Source organism: Cornus florida, unplaced genomic scaffold (assembly GCF_030987335.1).
Source record: "Cornus florida cultivar Cherokee Brave unplaced genomic scaffold, ASM3098733v1 CherokeeBrave_3.0.0_Hap2_Chr01, whole genome shotgun sequence".
Taxonomy (NCBI): Eukaryota; Viridiplantae; Streptophyta; class Magnoliopsida; order Cornales; family Cornaceae; genus Cornus; species Cornus florida.
The window spans coordinates 80613759-80627083 of NW_026775571.1; the positions used below are offsets into that span (position 1 = coordinate 80613759).

The 13325-nt window shown below is 33.1% G+C and overlaps 1 pseudogene; it reads right to left on the reverse strand.

The window, feature by feature from the left end:
- Positions 1 to 1822: 1822 nt before the first annotated feature.
- The window catches only part of LOC132275950 (2-alkenal reductase (NADP(+)-dependent)-like), a 38760-nt pseudogene continuing 27257 nt past the window's right edge, over positions 1823 to 13325 (reverse strand).

Genomic DNA, 13325 nt, shown 5'->3' on the forward strand with positions numbered 1-13325 from the left:
CTAGTGGTATATCGTCTTCTTTTAAAGTAGAACGTTGAGAGTTCAGGTTCCCATATAGGGGCAATTGTTGGTGCATGCATGTGAATCAAAATAATGAAATGGGGACTTCAATCATTAGAACAACGAACAAAGGGAGGTACTCAAATAACCTATCCTCCAACTTCAGTCTATTTGAGAATTCCAAAAGGAAGTTGCAACATGGTCAAGAAATAAGGCCATCTTCTTTTTTCCTTTTACGATTTATGTTTCTTCTGACACAACAGGACAACTCATTCAGAAGGCACCCAACCCCTTCCCTTAAGCTTCCAACCAATATTTCAGAATTCCATATGCATAATGTAGGTACTGACCTTTTCAAAGCAGCATCCAAGTCGTCCTCTTTCTTGTAATTGAAAGCCCATGAAACCCAAACTTGTTCTTCAATAGATCAATCTTATATTCATAATAAATAAATAAATAGAGGTTAGTTGTTGTTCATAATCGAATCCTGTGGACCCCCTTTTCACCCAAAATAAATAAAATCAGCAAAGAGAATTTTAGTGAAGGTAAAACATCTATTATCCTATTACTATTATTAATATCATTATGGGTGAATTGCATTAACTCCCTTAACTTGTAGCATTTTGCAATAAACTCCTCTTTTAAAATTTTTTTTTGCCAAAAAACCCTCCAACTAACCGAGGGGGTTACTTTTTGACTTATTGTCAAAAATACCCCTACCAAGTCAAAGGGGCCCGGGGTATGCAGCCACATGATTAATTGAAATAGTGCTAATGTTGAAATAGTTTTATATTATTGTGGTTGTGCCATTGGGTTCCTTTAAATCTAATTTTCAAGAATCTAATTTTACAAGTATGAGTTGTCTTGTATCCTTAATCATTCAATTTTGCTTTTCTATCTTATGTTTAGAGGAGATACCTTTCTTTTGCCACAACGATACAGATGCATAGCAAAAGCTGAAGAATAAAGAGAGTTGAGATAAAATAGCTGCGTAGTGAAAGCTGAAGAACAAAGAAAGTTGAGATGAAATAGCACTCAGACTCATTTGTGAGATAAAGGAAGCTGCTATATTACTAGATTATTTCTTCATTTATGGGATTTATCACTAAAGATTAACCAGATAATGTAGGCCAACCGTTGAACCATATAATACAGTCCTCTATTTTGTTCTTGTTCTCTTTTCATTTTTCATTTATTATTATTATTATTATTATTATTATTATTTTTGCTGCACTTATTATTAATTTCTTTTTTCTTGCAAGCTTTAAAACAAATTTTCAACGTCATAATCTCCTACAACAATTTTAAATTTTTGAGTAAAATGATTCCCGAACATACAATTCATTTTATACGGTAAAACCAATCTCAGATTTGCAATTAGAGGGACATAAACATTTGTACAAATAATATAGCCTATACAAATGATTTTATTGTTTAACTATATAGATGATCACAAATTACTGAATTTAAAAATTCCTGTCCTCTTTCTTGTTGATTTCTTATACTGCACTCGCTTATTTTGTTGTTTCAAACCAAAATTCAAAATATTTTAAGTTGGGATTTATTCTAGAGTTCTATGTGACAATCATCTAAGTAAAGATCAAAAGGACATAATCCTGAAAACAACTGATGGTAATTTACTATTAGCATTTTGTGAAACAATGCATCTCTCTTTAATGTCTTTTCATAAGTAATGGCAATCTTGCCTTTTACTGTTGTTGAATGCCAGTCATTCTAAATGATGAATTTGTAACAAGAATTATATTTGCAACACAGAACAGAATGACCAACACAAAAGGCGTCTAACTCATGCCCTTGTCTTTTAAAGCAATATTTTGGACTTCAACATGAAAAATAAAAGTACTGATCTTTTCAAAGTTGCATCCAAGTCATGCTCTTCTTTGTAATTGAGTGCATCATCGAACCCAAACTTGTTCTTCAACAGATCAACTTTACTCAAAATAAAAGCAAAACTAACAGATTAGCTATTGTTGAGGACTGAATCATATAACCACAATACTTTTGCCCAGAAGAAATAAATTCATAAAGAATAGATTTAGTGAAGCTAAAATATCTACATTTTCGTTTTGAAATTTGTCAATCGTTTCTATTATTCTAGTACAGGGATGTAGCAGTTACGTTTACCGGCATACAAATAGCTGATGTCTATTAGGCTGACTTTTGATTGATGGATTTTAAACAAATGGATTTATATTTGGTCATTCAGTGTTGTAGATAGAAATTGGAATTCAACAATGTCCATGGATGGTTTAACAAGGTGACACGAGTTATTTGAAATTCATCCCATGAAAGCATTCATTGCACAGAGAAGATGGTAATTCTCTTACCATTACTCTTATCATTTCTCCCATCTCTCCCACTTTTACTCCAGTAGTCAATATTTGTCAATCGAATCTCAAATTCCATCTTATTAAATCATCAATTCAAACAAAACCTCAATATTTTTAATGAATGAGACAGGCACATGTTACAACAAAAATTCGGAGTCCATGAATACTAAAACCATGAAGTGGGAAGAGAAATACAGATGGGCTGAATATTTGATTTATATGCAGTTTTGAAATTATTCATTGAAAAATGTCAGACACCAGTGTCAAAGACATTCAAGTATTATTGCAGGGAAAACGATTCAAGGACAATTTAGAGTGCGAAAAAAAGAAGAAAAAGACTACATCAGGGGTCATAGTAATGTAATTTATTTCATATGGAATTAACTTTCAGTTGTAAATTTTGAATGACTATATAATATACATGACAGAATGAGGATGCCCACATTAATTAACATCAATATGTACAAGACTGGATAAGGATACCCATGGTTAATGAAGGCTGTCAAATATGTGACTGAAGCATTACCTTGAAGATATCCAACAAAGCATCCACCAAGAAATGCTACTGAGATATGAATCGCCTTTTCTTTACTTCCAGCACTTCCAACAACATGGCACACCATCAACTTTGCAAACTGACCAATGAGTGGACCACTTGCACCAGATGCTGTAGAGACAAATACATATTCACTTTTCTTAGGAGTACAAATCTTATAAAAACTAGGATAAGCAGTCATTCCGGGCATACCTAATAAGAAATAAATGCAAGAAAATTAGGCACGGCATTAGAAATATTAATGGCATAACTATGAGAAAGACGTATCTAATAATGACACTATGATACAAACATATTTACAAGGAATTAAAAGTTTAGCTCTAGTGGTATGTCCTCTACTTTTAAAGTGGAACGTTAAGGGTTGAAGTCCCCATAAAGGAGCAATTGTGGGTGCATGAGTGTGACATACTTGCCCAAAAAAGAAAGAAGAAAAGAATAAAATTATTAGAACAATGAAAAAGGGGAGGTCCTCAAATAAGCTAACCTCCAACTTCACTCTATTTGAGACTTCTAAAAGGGAGTTGTAACTGTTGGGAAACGTGCAAGTTTTAAAAAATTTTCGAGAGATTTTGATTTATAGATCTTGATTCATCATATAGAGACAAGTTTTATGCAAAAATAAAAATATGATGTATCATTCAATTAATGGATTGAATACTTACATCAAAGATCTGAGTAAACCTTTAAAACTTTCCTCTAAAGTGAATGTTCTCACTTATTGTAGATCCCTTAGCAAGATGCCTTCTTCTTGGATCTCCATCTTCTTGGTAATTGTTTTGCCTTTAGGAATCACTCATAAGCCTCCATGAATTACCTTGGAAAACTAGGCTTGTGGGAGCCTCCATTAGATGAGAACATAAACCCTAATTTTCTAGAGAGAGAAAATTTATTCCTTTTTCATTCTCATAAAAATCACCCCCCAAAATATACATAGACCATGTATATTTATAGGCAACATAAAAATAAAGAAAAGGAAACAACAAATTCTTCTCCATCTCTAATTCATATGTCTCAAATCTAATATGATTCCAATATCAAGTTGGGCTATGAGTGAGAATCCATTGGGCCTATTATTTTATTGGCTACAATGAATTAATAATTGGCCCGGTCCATGGACCCAATTCAATTAATTCATAAATTAATTTCTACTCCACTAAAAGAAATTAATTGAACTCCAATTAAATAATAAACAACCTCTAAGTCAATATTGCACTTTGACCCCTCTATGCATAATTAGTTATCGGATAAATATAACCATCAATCCGACTACTTAATTAATATATTTATTTTGGTGCCTTTAATTATTTCTGGCTCGATCACAATAAAACATTTGTTTGACAAAAATAATAATTAAAATAAATAAATATATAATAAATCATTTTATCTAAAAACACACGAAGGCCTTCGAATTTACTTTGTGATCAACCATAATCAATACAAAATAAATACAAGTAGCAATGATGCAAATATTGAAAATATAACCCTCTAACTATTAATTACATAACTACCCAAAGTGTCGGTCTAAGGATCCCGAAGAATCCGCCGAACAAATCAAAGTAATTATTAATTAATAAAAGAGTCTATACTTTTCTCATGCTTAAGAGTCAAATGCCATGACGGTGATAGGGAGTAATTGCATACGACGGCTCTCGCAATATATCTCAACCTAACGCGGATCCAGTTCAAGTCTTAATTAATTATGAGTCCATCCATAATTACCGACTTTGAATAATTTATAATTACTATTTATATATCATGCATTGATTGTCATCACATACATATATATAAATATTTCTTGTAATTACATGGACACTATCAGTTTCATAGTGAATCGAAACATAATACATTGAATTCACCAATTATATAAATCATAAATATTTCAGATATGTCAGGAACATATGTCACTACAATCCAGATAGGAATTTGCTACGCCAGGGCATATAAATCCCAACAGCTCTCACTTGCCCTCATAGCCAATTCAAATTGCACCTAACTCCAATGTTATCCAGATGATGATCAAAATTATTGATCAATGACATCTTTGATAATGGATCAACAAAGTTGTGTTCCAATGCAATGTTCTAGCTACAAGTACATTTTCTTGCCGGATAATATCATGTAGAACATGATACTTCCTATCAGTGTATTTTGTTCATCTATGGAACCTTGGGTCATTGGTTTGGACTACTTCTGCACTATTGTCGCAATATAGCTCGATAGGCAGGCTAGTATGCTCCACAACCTCTAAATCAGTGAGATCAAACCAATAGGCTTATATTGCCACCTTTAAGGCTGCAATATATTCCACTTGCAGGTTTGAGTCAACAGTTGAAATCTGCTTGACAATCTACCAACTGATTTCCCTTCCATTAAGTGAACATACACTAAGTCATGAACCTCATAGTATCTACTTCTGATTGAAAATCAGAACTAGCATACCTGACTAGGACCATATCATCACATCCATAAATGAGTATGATATCATTGATTCTCCTTAGGAACTTAATGATATTTTTCACAATAGACCAGTTGTCAAGTCCAGTATTGGACTGATCTCTACTGACTATCCCTACTATGTAGCGGATGTCCTGTTTGGTATAGACCATGGCATATATGAGACTCTCATATGCCGAAACATATTGTTCCAGTCTCATTTGCTCAATCTCCTCTGCTAGTCTTGAAAAACTACTTACTAGAGAGAGCGATCCATATCAATAAAGCAAGAACTCATTCTTTGAGTTATGCATACCAAACCTGGTCAAAACTTTATCAATGTAGGATTATTAAGATAAGCCTATTTTGCTTTTAACCTGATCTTGCAAAAGTTTGATCCTAGGAATATAGCTTACATCTTGAAAATCCTTCATTTAAAAGTAATTGAACAACTACCTTTTAATTGATGACAAAACTTCCACGTCATTATAAATGAGTAGGATGTCATCATTATATAGAATTAAGAAAAATAATGACATTCCCTTGTACACTCATGATTTATTCACTAAGAAATCTTCTGGTATCTTTTTGTAGATTAACTTGCCTTCCATAGGAATCACCCTACTAGAAAGTTCTACAAGATCCCAGAATTTATTAGAATACATAGATTCCAACTCTGATTTCATCGTAACTCACCAAAACGATCTGTATCCACATCGGTTCACGCTTCTGTGTAGCTTACTGGGTCCAACTCATGTTTAACAGGGATGTCTATAATGGTCTCACCTAAAAACATGATTCTGTCGAATTGGATGATAATCCTCCCACTACATCAATGTACCGATGCAAGAATCTGTGTAGTAGATGATGCTAACGCATCAATAGGGAATTCATATATTATTCTCAATCTCTATAATAAGTGTGTTCACATGTGGTACATCTGGTACTCATACCAAATTCTCTAACATTATGCTACTAGGTATGTGATTCATAATATGATTCTCCTATAGATAAACAGTGAGTGAAGACAATCAACTTTTATCTTTGAGATCATAAAATAATCCATCCTAGTGACATTTAGAGTAGCTATCAAATCTAGCATGCCTATGATCTGATTCCAACTTACTTGTCCATATCAAACGCACATGTGCAAGACTACCCCATATGTGCATATGATTCAAACTAATATTTAGTAAAAAACACAGCTCAACGGTATCCTTGAGACAGACTAAGATGGAATGCAGTTCATAATGCGTATCGATGTCATTAACGCTAAACTCTTAAATGAAAGAGATAATGTGGCATTACTGATCATAGATCTAACCATGTTAAGTGGAATTCTGTTATTCCTATTTGACACCTAAATTAATTTAGCGTCAATTGCAGAAAACTGGTACACAACACCCTCATTGACCATATAGTCTTTGCACTATCCCAAGAAATACTCAAATACTCGATCAGATCGAAGTGTCTTGATAAGTTTACCTAATCTGTGCTCCACATCAGTCTTGACCCTCTCGGAATATACCAAAAGTATAAGACTTGTGTCGCAACAGGTAAATTTATCCAAAACGTGAGTAATCTTGATTGGATGTTCATAAGACTACACGTGTACGTGTGTACCGACTCCAATTGTTCTTTATGTCTATTTCATTTGGCTGATTAAGCCCTTAGAGTTATCTATCCTTCAAAACAAGATTCACAAGTTTGGTTTAGGCTCCTCTGCCTCACTAGGTAATAAACATTCTTTAACCAATTTTTAAATCTCATTTTGATTGATCATAACCCAAAAATAGACACCAAAAATACAATGAGTCAGGAATAACAAATTTTTTCTTAACATTCAATCTAGAAGATGCAACATTAGTTTCTACATCCTGCAAATCTTAAGAGCTTGTGATTATAGTATATTAATCATCTTTCAATGCACCAGAAGCAATCGCATATCTATTCAATTTTATAAAACCAGTTTTACAAAATAACGATCTAGTTTTTATAAGCCAAAAGTGAAATAAGAATGAGATTGCGTTTCACTTCTGTGCATAAAGATAGTTCTCTAATACTAATATCCTCATACTCTCTAATTTCAGATGTAATACTCCCACTGACTTAACTACAACCTTGGCATCAGGTCAAAAGATAAATATATATCCATATCATCAAGGCTTCTGGATTCCTGAAATCCTTACAATAAATTGCAAACATGTTTAGTGGCTCTAGAATCTATCCATCAGAAATCAATAGATACAACCACATAACATGGCTCAATGATTAAATATATATTTTCCTATGCCACGTCATTGCTTAGACAGTTTGTCCTTTAGTGTCTTAGTTAACGGCAAAAGAAACAGTTTCATTCGCCCTCAACATACACTGCCTTATTCCCTTTAACCTTTTAGATACCTATGTTTTGTGCTAGCCTAGTCCTATTATCATCCTTCTTTTTTGCTTTGCCCGTTCACTTGGGCCTAGAAGAAGATGGTATAGACTAGGTTAGATTGATAGGAACACCTATACTCTTGATTATCCCTTCATCTGTTACCAATTCTATAAGAATATCAGCGAGTGTAAACTTAAACTGATTCCTTATGTAGTTCACTATAACAGAATCGAACGAGTTTGGTAACAAGACAATAATCATGTCAACTTGAAACTTACCACCCAAGTCAGCCCTATTGATCTCCAGCTAATTTTAAATAATAAACAATCATTTTCCAAAATTTGATTTCAAACTGGAGTTCATGAGGCTATCTTGATGGTATTTAAATTTGACACAGTACTTAGGCATATGCGCTATCTAATCTCACCAAAATATCTCATTGACATTTAATATGATGCTTGAAGAAAATAAAATAATACAAATGTTAGCTTTGGAGTATATTCGAGCTAAACTCTAGAATATTGCACCAAGTCATATCATTTGCCTTATCTAATTTATTAAAAGCATTAATGTCAAATTTGGTATCTCAAAGTAAAAGAGATAGGTATAGGAGTAATAAACACATTTTGTACCCTTACGTTGTGAATAAAATATCTAAGTTCATTTTCCAGTCATTATAAATAAGGTCCAATATCATAGAATATGTAAGCAAGCAGATAAACTGGATTAGATATCATTAATCTGAATATAAATGCATTCATACAATATGCAAGGTGAACTATTAATAATGTCATGCATATTTAAAATTAAAATGAGCTTGTTAACCACATAATACAATAAATCTCAATCGAACAAGAGATCATTATCATTATTGGTGAACAATCCCTTTTAATTAATGCGGGTCCCTCAACTCTGTAGCATAATAAATCAACCAATCAATATGTCAATAACTTATCCTGTTGGAGGAGTTCATTATTACTATTGTTGAGATTCATTTGCTATTAAGCGAGCACTTCCATTAAAATAATAATATGTGGGTCCCTTAACCACTGCATGAAAAATCGAATAACCAATACGCCAATAACTTATTCGGTTGGCGAAGTTCATTATTGCTATTGGCCGGCAAATCCCATCATTTCCATATCTCTTAAGACAATGCCTTATCTATCATATGAAATGATTCCCGATTTAATTTAGCCTTTCTAAAATCACCTAGTATAGACCACTTCGTTGGGAAGCTAACACTATTGATTTTAGATTGAGTGTATAACGTTATTAAAGCTCTAATGAAAAATAAAACATTAAATATGTTGTCATTATAATCTAGACTCTTTAAATCATGCGTAGGGCCTTATTTTTAAAGATCTAATTACAATGAACATTTAATATTTTTATTTTCATGAGACAACCATTCTTGTAATATTAAGACTCTTCAAATCATGCGTGGGGCCTTATTTTTGAAGATCTAATTACAATGGTTTTAATAACGAAGGCCATGGGATAATGTATAAAAATCCTCACTCCCACTCAATTTTTAGTCATTAATAATTAGGGTTTTCAATTTACATGATATAATGCATGCAAAACGTCTTGATTTTAATCCCATTAAATTTAGAAAATATTTGGACTTTAAATGATTCACTAATATTTAATTTGAAGCACACTTTAAAAATAATTTACAAAAATAATTTTTCGTTTCCCAATAAGTGCCCTCAAATTAATTAGTAATCTAATCCAATTAATTTTCATAATTTAATTAATGTAAATCAAGCCATTTAAATAAATATCATGGATCCAATGCATGAATAATAATTAATTTAAAAATTATATATTCCATGCATTTCATACATCGCATAAATAAATAAATGACAGATAAAGCAAATAAAATGGCCAATGGAATCAGCTTTTAACATTTAATTGCTCTAATCACTGCACGAAGATCTTCCATCAGCTTGCAAACACCTACAGGAAGCTGGTAGGCATCTGGAAAAGCAAAACAGTGCTTGGAACGCGCCCGGAGAGTGTCCAGCATGTCCCCACGCGCTCCCACGCGCTAGGGGAGTGGACAGGAAGTCTCCACGCGCTACTTGAAAGTTCCAGCGCGTGCCACGCGCCTGCACGCGCTGGAGGGATGATACAGCGCATGCCACGCGCCGGCACGCGCGCGTGTGATGTACCTGCTTGGCCTGGCGCGTGCTCCTCACGCGCCAGCAAGCAACTGATCTGGCGCGTGTGGAACACGCGCCAGTTGCATGTAAGGTGCGCTGCACCTGATTCCTCTCTCCAATCCAACCGTTGTGGATCCGTGCGCACGATACTAAGGTGTACCTTACCGCACTTGATCCTCCTCAATCCCTCCGGCTCTACAGTCGTTGCCGACGGCGCTCCGGTCGCCGGGAAGTCGCCGGAAAACCGCCGAAAATAATTAAAAATTCCAGAAAAATTAAATTTAAGCCCAAAAAATTTCAGAAAAATTCCAAAAAATTCCGGAAAAATTCTAGAAAATTCCTGAAGCCTAATTTAATCCTCTTGAACCTTCTTGAAGCTTCATAACATCCTTTGATGAAAATTACATAGCTTTAAAAATATTTACAATTTGAAATACAATGGAAAAAATTAAATTACATCATTGAACTTTCAAACGGCTAAATCAAAGCCTTAATTACATTCATCCAAAGATAAAATTACATTCAATATTCCTATAAGCTTCATCCATGGCCCATACATACATCATCATTCATTCACAATTATTCATACATCATCATGTATCAATATATATCAACATATTAAATCATACATCAACATACATTAATAAAAATATATATGAATATAATTTTGGATCCACGAATGATGGTTTTCATAAAATCATGATCTCTAGTAATGAATCAAACCATGCTCTGGTACCACTGTTGGGAAACGTGCAAGTTTTAAAAACTTTTCGAGGGATTTTGATTCATAAATCTTGATTCATCACATAGAGACAAGTTTTATGCAAAAATAAAAATATGATGTATCATTCAATTAATGGATTGAATACTTACATCAAAGGTCTGAGTAAACCTTTAAAACTTTCATCTAAAGTGAATGTTCTCACTTATTGTAGATCCCTTAGCAAGATGCCTTCTTCTTGGATCTCCATCTTCTTGGTAATTGTTTTGCCTTTAGGAATCACTCATAAGCCTCCATGAATTACCTTGGAAAACTAGGCTTGTGGGAGCCTCCATTAGATGAGAACATAAACCCTAATTTTCTAGAGAGAGAAAATTTATTCCTTTTTCCTTCTCATAAAAATCACCCCCCAAAATATACATAGACCATGTATATTTATAGGCAACATAAAAATAAAGAAAAGGAAACAACAAATTCTTCTCCATCTCTAATTCATATGTCTCAAATCTAATATGATTCCAATATCAAGTTGGGCTATGAGTGAGAATCCATTGGGCCTATTATTTTATTGGCTACAATGAATTAATAATTGGCTCGGTCCATGGACCCAATTCAATTAATTCATAAATTAATTTCTACTCCACTAAAAGAAATTAATTGAACTCCAATTAAATAATAAACAACCTCTAAGTCAATATTGCACTTTGACCCCTCTATGCATAATTAGTTATCGGATAAATATAGCCATCAATCCGACTACTTAATTAATATATTTATTTTGGTACCTTTGATTATTTCTGGCTCGATCACAATAAAACATTTGTTTGACAAAAATAATAATTTAAATAAATAAATATATAATAAATCATTTTATCTAAAAACACACGAAGGCCTTCGAATTTACTTTGTGATCAACCATAATCAATACAAAATAAATACAAGTAGCAATGATGCAAATATTGAAAATATAACCCTCTAACTATTAATTACATAACTACCCAAAGTGTCGGTTTAAGGATCCTGAAGAATCCGTCGAACAAATCAAAGTAATTATTAATTAATAAAAGAGTCTATACTTTTCTCATGCTTAAGAGTCAAATGCCATGACGGTGATAGGGAGTAATTGCATACGACGGCTCTCGCAATATATCTCAACCTAACGCGGATCCAGTTCAAGTCTTAATTAATTATGAGTCCATCCACAATTACCGACTATGAACAATTTATAATTACTATTTATATATCATGCATTGATTGTCATCACATACATACATATAAATATTTCTTGTAATTACATGGACACTATCAATTTCATAGTGAATCGAAACATAATACATTGAATTGACCAATTATATAAATCATAAATATTTCAGATATGTCAGGAACATATGTCACTACAATCCAGATAGGAATTTGCTATGCCAGGGCATATAAATTCCAACAGTAACATCATTACACAGATTTCTCAAAAGTTCACATTTCATTCCCTTGCTTTAAAACATATATTTCATACGAAGCTATACATACACTCAGTTTTGTAATCGTCCATTTGGCTGGTGCTAATCCTGTTTCTTCCAGTAAATTTGCAGAAATTTGCAGAAACTTCATACCAATACGAAAGAGGGATCTTAATCTGAACCAAGCAAGTAACATATAAAGCTATACATACACTTCAGTTTGTAATCATCCATTTGACCAAGTTTCATTACATCTTATATGCAAGTTTGTCATCCCCTAATGCGTACCATTAAAAGTGGAGTGAACATTGTTCCAAGGAAAGTGTACTGCCCCTGCCCTGAATCAGTTTTCCATATCAAATTGTTTCTCTTCCACAATTAACAGAATGATAGTTCCACTTTTCATTTTGTTAGATGGCATTTTTTTCCCTTAAATTTTAAGCTTAGCAGAGTAGGAAAAATATAAAAATTTCACAAGTTGGTTCATAGACTCTTAGTGAAAAATAAAATAAAAATAAAGCTAATAAAATGTCTCACCTTTTAGATTAAAACAAATACGAATAGGAAGAAGAAGGCTGTAAAACTAATCCAATAATGCGCTCATCAAGATGCCCCATATAACACATGCAGAAAGTAGACATCCAGACAGTTCCTGAGAAGGTAAAAAAGGATAAATACAAAAGTATCAATCTTCTTTCTATATCTGCATCAATGGAAGTTGCACAAGCAAAACACACACACACACACATAAACACATTGAGTTGTTGCAATTTATAGCAATGGTCCATATAAACTTGTGTACCAGTCCCATAAAAAATAAAAATAAAAAATCAATTGAACTAAAATAAAGAGAATGACAATGAACAAGAAGCGAGAAGAATGAGATGGAATTTTATGGTCTTACCAAAATTCAGATCAGACATGATTTCCCATGTGTATGACATTGTCATCATTTAATATCAGGATTATATGCGGTTTTGAAATTATTCATTCAGAAATGTCAAAAACCAATGGCAAAGACATTCAATTAAGAAATTGAATCATTGCAGGGAAAATGATTAAAGGACAATTTAGAATGGGGAAAATAAAATATTGTAACAGAGGTCATAGTGTGGTAATTTATGACATTTGGAATTAACTTTCAATTGTAAATGTTGAATGACTATATAATATACTTGATAGGATGAGGAAACCCACATGAACTAATGAAGATTGTCAATATGTACAAGGCAGGATGAGAATACCCAGGGTTAATGAAG